The following is a 9,783-nucleotide window of genomic DNA, read 5'->3' as shown; positions in this document are numbered from 1 at the left end:
GGCACCCGAGAGCCCACTCCTGTGCTACAATGAGGACCAGGTTGTCTCCTGTGACTTTAACAGTGACTCCCACTCATTCACCTTTGATGCTGGGCTGTCATTGCTCTCAATGACAACTTTGTAAAGCTCATTTCCTGGTACAACAATGAATACGGCTACAGTAAAAGGGTGGTGGACCTCATGGCCTACATGGACTCCCAAGGAGTAAGAAACCCTGGACCACCCACCCTAGCAAGGACACTGAGAGCAAGAGAGAGGCCCTCAGTTGCTAAGGGATCCCTGTCCCAACTCAACCCCCAACACTGAGAATCTCCCTCACAATTTCCATCCCAGACCCCCATAGTAATAGGAGGGGCTTAGGGAAGACCTACTCTCTTGAATGCCATCAATAAAATTCACTGTATACACACACACACACACACACACACACACACACACACACACACACACACACACAAAGTAACTTTGAGCTTGAGCCTTTAATCTTGAATCTTGAATTCTCCAAGACACAATGTATTTTTTATCTTGTTCAAAACAAAATAATTGCCAGAATATTGCATAGTAAAATCTTTCACGAAGACAAGGAAGAAGAAACCATGCAACAGCATGAACCTTGAATGTCTACAGCTTGTCCTGTCTGGACACTCTTCCTCTCTAGGTGTCTTAGTTAGGGTTTTACTGCTGTGAACAGACACCATGACCAAGGCAAGTCTTATAAAAAACAACATTAAATTGGGGCTGGCTTACAGGTTCAGAGGTTCAGTCCATTATCATCAAGGTGGGAGCATGGCAGTATCCAGGCAGGCATGGCACAGGAGGAGATGAGGAGTTCTATGTCTTTATCCAAAGGCTGCTAGTGGAAGACTGACTTCCAGGCAACTAGGGTGAGGATCTTATACCCACACCCACAGTGACACACCCATTCCAACCAGGTCACACCTATTCCAACAAGGCCACACCTTCAAATGGTGCCACTCCCTGGTCCAAGGATATATAAACCATCACACATGGTGTGTATCACCATGCCTGGATCTAAATTTATCTGGGTAGGATCTTGCCCCAAGGTCCCACTCCCTTAATCTGTTATCTCCTAGAACACAAGATTTTGCTCCAGTTCCCTTCCTAGTACCCCTTTAATACTCGAACCATATATTTTGTATTTTTCCTTTCTAAGCTTACTATGCTTGTACAAACTTCTCTTCATTAGACTTAACCAGAGAACAAAGTCTCTGCTGGGCTTTTTTGAAACTTCCTTTGTCACTGCAATTAATCTGAGTCTCTTCACCTTAGCCTCAGGCAGACTTTTCAGGCAAGGGCAAAAAGTAGCCACATTCTTCACCAAAATACCACAAAAACAGTCTTTATGCCACATTCTGAAATTCTTCCCCTTTGAAATCTCTTGGGTCAGGTCAACACAGTTCAAATTACTCCCAGCAACAAAGACTTCCATATTCCTACTAGGATGACCCATTAAGTCCCATTTAAAGCATTCCACTGCTTTCCAAATTCCAAGTCCCAAAATCCACATTCTTTCAAATAAAAGCATGGTCAGGCCTATCACAGCAATACCCCATTCCCAGTACCAACTTCTGTCTTAGTTAGGGTTTTGCTGCTGTGAACAGACACCATGACCAAGGCAAGTCTTATAAAGAACAACATTAAATTGGGGCTGGCTTACAGATTCAGAGGTTCAGTCCATTATCATCAAGGTGGGAGTGAAAGATCCTGGCAGAATGTAAAAGGACACAGAAACCCTGAAATTGGCAAGATAGATGTCAGTGTTAGCAGAACTAGCTTCACTGATTTAGAAAAATAGAGGTGCACAATGCTCTGGCCACTCCTTGAACCTGTGTGTCTGCCAATGTTCTGACCAGGTGTGTGCCCATTGCTACACCTTCATTAGACTCTTTCCTTGTACACCTCCCATACCCATTTCTTGAGAATAGACATTGTTTAGATCTGGAAATCCCCTACTCTCCCCCTTCTCCTTCCCCCCCTGAGGGCCTATAAAAACTGGGACCTCTTTCCCCTCAAGGTCGACTCCTCTACCCCTGCGTGGGATATGAGTCGTCCCCAGAGCTCTGGTTTTCCCCAAATAAAGCCTCATGTGGTTTGCAACAAGCTCAGTCTGTCGTGAGTTCTTGGGTGTCCGCTATTGTCCTGAGGCCTGAGCGAGGGACTCCTCTCGGAGTCTTTCAGGAGCATGGCAGTATCCAGGCAGGCATGGCACAGGAGGAGATGAGGAGTTCTATGTCTTTATCCAAAGGCTGCTAGTGGAAGACTGACTTCCAGGCAACTAGGGTGAGGATCTTATACCCACACCCACAGTGACACACCCATTCCAACCAGGTCACACCTATTCCAACAAGGCCACACCTACAAATGGTGCCACTCCCTGGTCCAAGGATATACAAACCATCACACTAGGGATGCCACCTTTCATGTTTGCTACTTTGGAAAGTTCATGCTGATGGTTTGTGGAGGATGTGAGATTCCGTCACTCTAAGGAGCATCTATGGCGCTGATACAGCAGGGGACATTTGTGGTGCTCTTATTGTGTGCCAGGCACTCTAAGAAGGGCTTTTAGGCCTTATCTTACTAAATCCACACAGCTACTCAGTATGGCACCAAAAGATATCTCAGGGGATCTTTTGTGACCACCAAATCTCCACCAGGACCTTAAAATAAACATTCTAAGTAAAGAGCAAGCCCGGCTTCAAACAGGGCTCCTCACATCTCTCTCCAATGACTGCTGCCCCTAAGCCCTCACTGTATGGAAATCCTGGCATCTGCATGAAGTAGTTATTACCCATGGCACACAGACCAGGAAAGCAAGGGCCCGGAAGGTTATGAAAGTTGCCCAAGGAGTCATCAGCTAGGAACAGACAGGTTTGGAGCCCAAGACCAGGCCGTCTGACTAGATAGATCCAGGCCTTCAGTTGCATTTTATACTAAGAAAAGCTGGCTTGGACAGTTGGCCCAGAAAGACCTTGGAAATGGAATCTACTAGCCACATATGGAAGCATTCTTTCATTGTGTGTGTGTGTGTGTGTGTGTGTGTGTGTGTGTGTGTGTGTGTGTGTGTGTGCAGGCGCAGGCGTGCAAGCGTGCATGCTCTTTTCAAGCCTCAGATGCTAAGACTCCTCTTTCTGAAGCAATCACACGGTCACCATGGTGTAGTCTCTGCAGTGTGTCAAGCACCCACGTTTATTAAAGAAAATCTTCACACTGATATAAAGAACCACTCCAATACAATTTGAACACAATGTTGTATAAATTGTGGAAAGTCATCAAAGTTAAGTGAAAACTACTGTTTGTTGAACACACATATGATGGGTTTACTATGCTCCAGGCCCTGTCCAAGCTAATAGAGATACAAAACAAAAACATAAGTGTCCTGCCCTGCAGAGAATTAAAACTTCAGGAAAGGAAGACAGAATAATGACCAGGGAAGTGTTTAGTATAAATTGGCCAGGGAAGATGGTTTCTGGGTTGAGATCTGAAGTAGAAGGCAGCAGCTGCAGGAAAGGCTGGACCAGGATGCAGGTCAGGGAGAGTTTGGTGGAGCAGGGGAACAGAAAGCAGGGTGGGAGGGAGAGAGAAAGGTTGGGATGAGATGGAGTAAGAGGCCTTGGAGGCCAGGGCCAGGGGTGTGCTTTGCTTTTTGTTTGTTTGGGTTTGATTTTAAGGTTTATTTATCTTACTTTTGCCTGCATGCATATACATGTACAGCACACACATGCCTGGTGTCGTGGGTGCCCTGGAGCTGGAGTTACAGACAGCTGTAAGCTGCCATGTGGGTGCTGGGAATTGAGCTGGGGTCCTCTCTAGGAACATCTGGTGCTCCTAACCACTGGGCCATTTCTCTGACCTCACTTTTTGTTTTAAAATTACATTTTCATCTCTTTAAACCAGTACCCTAGAGCTCTTGACTCTAGCTGCATATGTATCAAAAGATGGCCTAGTCAGCCATCACTGGAAAGAGAGGCCCATTGGACAGGCAAACTTTATATGCCCCAGTATAGGGGAATGCCAGGGCCAAAAAATGGGAATGGGTGGGTAGGGAAGTGGGGGAGAGGGTATGGGGGACTTTTGGGATAGCATTCTAAATGTAATTGAGGAAAATACGTAATAATAAAAAATATTTTTTAAAAAAGTGTGTGTGTGTGTACATGCTACTAAGTGAAGGTTGGATGACAACCTGTGGAAGTTGGCTCTGTATTTCTACCAAGTGGGGCCCAGGGAATCCAACTGACGGGAGCCTTTCCTACTGAGCTGGCCCTCTGGCCCTGCTTTGACAGTCTTTACCTTCCTGGTGCTGGGACCGCTACTGAATCTAGTTTAAGGATGTAATTTCATCAGAAGGACTTGAAGAAGTGTTTAGAGACCACTGTCAGATTTTCAAGAGGGTTATAATTGGCAGGGATACATCTATAAAGTGGAGTTTCCAGAAATCTTTTCTAACTTCACACTAACTTTTACCTCTTTCTAGGGGGCCAGCTCTTTTAAAGTTCCAACTGCAAGTTCAGCAATAAAAATAGAAACCTGGGGCACTGACGCCTGGGCTATAACTCATGTCAGGTCATATCCTGCTGCTGAGAGCCACTGTTTTTCCACTGTGAAAACGTTACTGGGACCAGATCCTCAAAATAGCACTCCCTCTCCGGAGCATGCCAGCATCTCTCTGGTGTTATCTGTCCCTCCCAAGCGGCCAGCAAGAATTCTCAGCTCCCGGAGCCTTGGAGCATCTCCACCCCTGTGCCAGGCCAGACTTAGCCATCAAGGCAGGGAGCTACAGGCAGTTAGACCCTTGGGACAGCTAGTGAGAATGCAGACACATAAAGCCAGCCAACTCCCTGTCTCCACCCTGGGACAAGAGATCCCGGTGTCATATATAGGAGCATTCCAAGTTACAGATGAAAGGTCAAGGCTATGACTTACGCGGTTCTACAAAGGCCAGCCTCACCAGCTTCTGTTTTATGCTTACTCTTATACATTGTGGAGCAGGTTGCAGGTCAATACTCACCCTAACACTTCAGCCCATGAGAGCTTGCGTAAGACTCACAAACACTTGCAAAGCAAATGCGTTAAATGTCTGCAATATTGTTTTCCTTACTGTAAAATGGGGGGTGAGGATTATGCCTCTTTGGAAAGTTGTTTTGAAGACAATTAGCATGTTAAAAGATATCCGAGTTAGAGCAACCATCTTTTATTTTTCTTCAGGGGGAAAAACACACAAACCTAGCGTTCTTCCTACTTCTACTCTCAACTCTTGAGTCACTTCACACTGGAGTAATCCTGTAAAACTGGGAAACATAATGATCAGGCTGAGCCATTCCTTGTTAAAGCACACTTCCGGTTTCAAATGAGAGGAGACCATCTCACCTTGGCTCTTCCTGTGGCTCCATCATCAGCTCAGGCCACCTGTCCTACGACCCACCTATCGGTTCCTAGAATCAGCCGAGCTCCTCCTTATTCTGTGTCTTTGAACACGCTGTGTCTTCTAGGCCCTTTGGGTAACAGGCTCCTCTTCCTTCGTGTATCAGCCCAAGGTCAATATTTTCAGAGACGCCACCCTGGTGACTATGGTTATTCCCCATTGCGGTATCCTTTCTGCTCCTTTTCATAACCTGCACTTATCATTTTACTTCTTTGCTTACTTACCATTTGCCTCACCCACAAACAATATGAGAATGAAAGTTTTTCTATTTTAAGAAAATAGCGGGCTAGCTGGGCATGGTGGTGCATGTCTTTAATCCCAGCGCTTGGGAGCCAGAGGCCAGAGGATCCCTGAGTTGGAGGACAGAGTGGTCTACAAAGCAAGTTCCAGGACAGCCAGGGCTATGCAGAAAAATCCTGTCTCAATAAACAAGAAACAAACAACAACAAAAGAAAACAAAGGACCTGGAGCACTCCTTGTTATGATCTCATTTGAAAGTAGGAAAAGAAAGGGCCCTTGAATCTGTGTGGGGTAAGAACCCGGTGTGGGTGTGTTAACAATGACCAATTCGTCCTCCGGCAGCATGTTTGGAGTTGGAGATCAAACTCAAAACCTTGTGTATGCTAAGCAATTGCTACATCACCAAACAGTTCATTACTTTCTCTAAAAAGATTTTTGACATAGCATCTAATTAAGAGATGCTGGTAGCCAATGAGCGAATGCAGGCTATGTCATGCTACAGCAGTTAGAACTCAGGTGGGCGTGGTCCCAACGGGAGCTGCTTATTCAAACCTTGTACTTTGAGCAAGTTTCTGGATGTTGCTGCTGGTAGCAGTCTGGGGACCACACTTTGAGAATGACTGAAACCCACTGTGGTGCCTGACAGTCGGCATTCAGTTCCCCGCAACACTCCTTCGGCCTCAGTTTCTACACCTGAAATGGCAATTATGATAGAACCTTCATGGGGGAGTTTAGATGTTCATGAGGCCTCCTGTCATCTTTTTAAAGTAGGTGTGGATTGTTAGTTTGTAATAACAATCACAACAATTCAAATAAATTTTCAACAGCACTACCGATAAAACTATCAGGGATTTTAGGAATGCTTAATACTATGCTATGTAATTTGATAACTGTAAGTTCTTTTAAATACTATGGTACTTGAGCATTTTATTACTCACAGCATAGCTCTTAAGCATTTAAAATTTGCTACATGATGTTCTGCCTCAAACAAACAGACAAAATTAATAAATAAACGACAGGGCAGGCCCAAATGAAGATGCATTTCATACTAACAAATTTTAATACTATTATTACTTTTTAATTGTATGTGTTGTGGGGGTCTTGCCTGCCCGTGTGTCCGTGCACAGGTGCATGTTGAAATTACCAATGCTGGAAGAGGGAGTAGGAATTGGAGACAATTGTGAGCCAGAGCCAAACTCTGGTCCTCTGCAAGTCAACAAGCTCGCTCTCTCTCTCTCTCTCTCCCTCTCTCTCTCTCTCTCTCTCTCTCTCTTTCTTCTTCTTCTTCTTCTTCTTCTTCTTCTTCTTCTTCTTCTTCTTCTTCTTCTTCTTCTTCTTCTTCTTCTTCTTCCTCTTCCTCTTCCTCTTCCTCTTCCTCTTCTTCTTCTTCTTCTTCCTTTATCTTCGACCTCCAATAATTCCAAGTATTTACTAACACATTAAATCTTAACTTCCTCCAAAGTTCTACAGTTTTACATTTTTCTCTTTCTTTTTATTGATTCTTTGTGAATTTCACACCACACACCCCAATCCCACTCATCTCCCCATCCCACCTGATAGGCCCTCCACTCTTGCAACCTCATCTCCACGAGAAAACAAAAAATAAAAACAACAAAATAGAGGGGAAAATAGCATACAAATACCTCGCTGTGGAAGCTGCAGTGTGTCACCGTGTGTCACACAGTGTGTGTCACCTTCGCCCAAACAGCTTTACTTACAAACGTTCACTGCTATGAGCCATTGGTCTGGGTCATGGCCTCTGGCTTCCAGCAACCACTTTCAACTGTTGAACCATTGTAAATAGATCCACGTTTTTCCTCCCCGGCCCTGCTCCCTAAGTGGGGGCTCTGAAACTAATTACTTATTACTTATTAATTAATTACTTATTAATAAATAAGTAGGCCATAAGTTTCAGCTTGTTTTCTGACCTGCTCTTAACTTACTATCCCTTTTAATCTATGTTGTGAGTGGTACTGATGCTGCTTGTATTCTGGTGTAAATTTGGCATCCTCAAGAGAGGTTGTCCCTGACAGGCAGCCCATCACATACTCAGGTGATCTCATATGAACCTTCTCTCCATTTTAACTGGTTAACAAAGGCTAGAGCCTGTGATTGGGCAGTGTAGGGGAAAGGTGGGGCTGGAAGTTTGAGAGTGGGGGCAGGTAAAGAGAAGAGAATGAGATGGGAAAGGAGAGAGGACTGAAGAGGAGGAGGAAGAGGAAGAGAAGGTGAAGGAGGAGGAGGAAGAGGAAAAGAAGGAGGAAGCCAAGACGGAGGTGAACCGTGTGGCCAGGAGAAACCACAAGTAACAAGGGGTATTATAGCCGGGGAAAATAAGTTAGTATAGTGTTAGATCTGTACAATCTAGACTTATAGCTTATAATTAAAAAATTTAAATTATATGGTTTTTAAAATTTTTGTAATTCTATTTATGTACAGAAAACTTAAGCATACATTTAACCCCGTTTAGTGGCAAGTTCTTTAGCCTTTTCCTTTTCTAGCTTGGCAATGCGAACCACAGACTTAGGACCCAGGACATTGCCTCCCCAGTGGCTGCAGATCTCGTCCTATCTGTCTTTGTGATTGGTCCTAATAGCTTCCACTAGCTTAGCCAGAGCACCCTTGTGTTCCAAGTTAAACTGTGTGAAGCAACAGTGGTGCATGTCTTTCTGTGGACCAGGCACCCCAGCCTGGCCTTTCCCTTGATGATGCAGTAGAGCACCCCCATCTTTTGAACAGGGCACGCAGGAAATCCACCAGCTCAATGGAGTCTACATCATGGGCCATCACCACCAGCAGAGCCTTCTTGTTCTCCACCAAGGTGGTGATTGTATTGACCCCTGCTCGGAGGACAGGAGGACTCTTAGTTGGGATGTCCCCTTTGCCAACAGCTTTCTTCTCACACGGGCCAGTAGCCTTTGCTTCTTCTCTTTGTCTCTGTCCTGTACTTGTGGGCAAGCTTAAGCAGCTGAGTAGCTGTTTGCCTGTCCAGAGTCTGGGTGAACTGATTAATTATAGGAGGTACTTTGAGCCGCTTATAGAGGATGGCTTTTTGCTGCTGCAGCCTGATGTAACAGGGCCATTTGAAAAAAAAAAAGTGAGATCTCTTTGGGGCTGGATGTTCTGACCAATGCTGACGAAGTTCTTGGGCCTTTTCTCAAACAAAGGATTGACCACCTTTTTGGCCTCCAGCTTCTTGATGATGGTTGGGGCTGGAGCCACCTTCTTCTCCTTGGCCTTCTTTCCTTTGGGCAACTTGCTCGGCTGGAGGAGCAGATTATATGTTTTTTAAATGGGTTTGCTGGGACTTGGAAATTGCAACAGCAATTCTAGCTTGGGTTCAGGTTCCTGCTGGTGTATGTCTGTCTCCTCGGCATTCCAGCTCAAATCTCCCACACCGATCACTATTTCCCAGAATTCTCTCTCTTCCTGCAGATGTCCCATCTCCTATTCTCTGCCTTAGCTCATTGGCCATAAGCTTTTTTATTGATGGGTGTGGGTTGTAAGAGATTCTCTCTACAAATCATCTCTTCAGCTCTCAATATATGCATACTTGAGAGTAGGTGCAGGTAGAAAAAGATATATATATATATATATATATATTTACATTCATTAGTTATATTATTATAAATATACTATTATATTATTTGTATATACCATATTATAAATATTTATATATTAACAGTGTTATTGTCATTATGGCAGAGCTCTCTATCATCTCTCTCTTTTTCATTGTCACGAGTTATCTATGTTTCATGTTGGCAGTGGAACAGTCATGTTATGCCTGGAGGGAAAAAGTTATACTGCCTTAGTAATGATGACAAAAATATAAATGGCACATTTTATTTATTTTGTGCCATGCTTTTAAAATCTGGTTTGAGATATAGCACATGTCCATGGTGACTGGCCACACTTGACATGTTCACATCGTCCTGGGCAGTACAGGTGTGTTCTCTGCAGCCAGAGCCCTAAGGGAAATCACATGACTATCACTGCTTCGGGTTACAGGACCATGGAGAGCTTGATAGATTAAGTGGGTAGGGAGAGCATTGCCTGCCACTGGGCTGCTGCTCATGCTCAGCGTTAGTTAGCTCTTACTATCG

The 9,783-nt window shown here is 44.5% G+C and overlaps 1 pseudogene; it reads right to left on the bottom strand.

Annotated features, from left to right (window-relative positions):
- On the bottom strand, positions 8,096-8,953 carry Gm8435 (predicted gene 8435; annotated as a pseudogene).

Source organism: Mus musculus, chromosome 10, assembly GCF_000001635.26.
Source record: "Mus musculus strain C57BL/6J chromosome 10, GRCm38.p6 C57BL/6J".
In the NCBI taxonomy this organism is placed as follows: Eukaryota; Metazoa; Chordata; class Mammalia; order Rodentia; family Muridae; genus Mus; species Mus musculus.
This window is presented reverse-complemented; position numbering and strand designations above follow the sequence as displayed.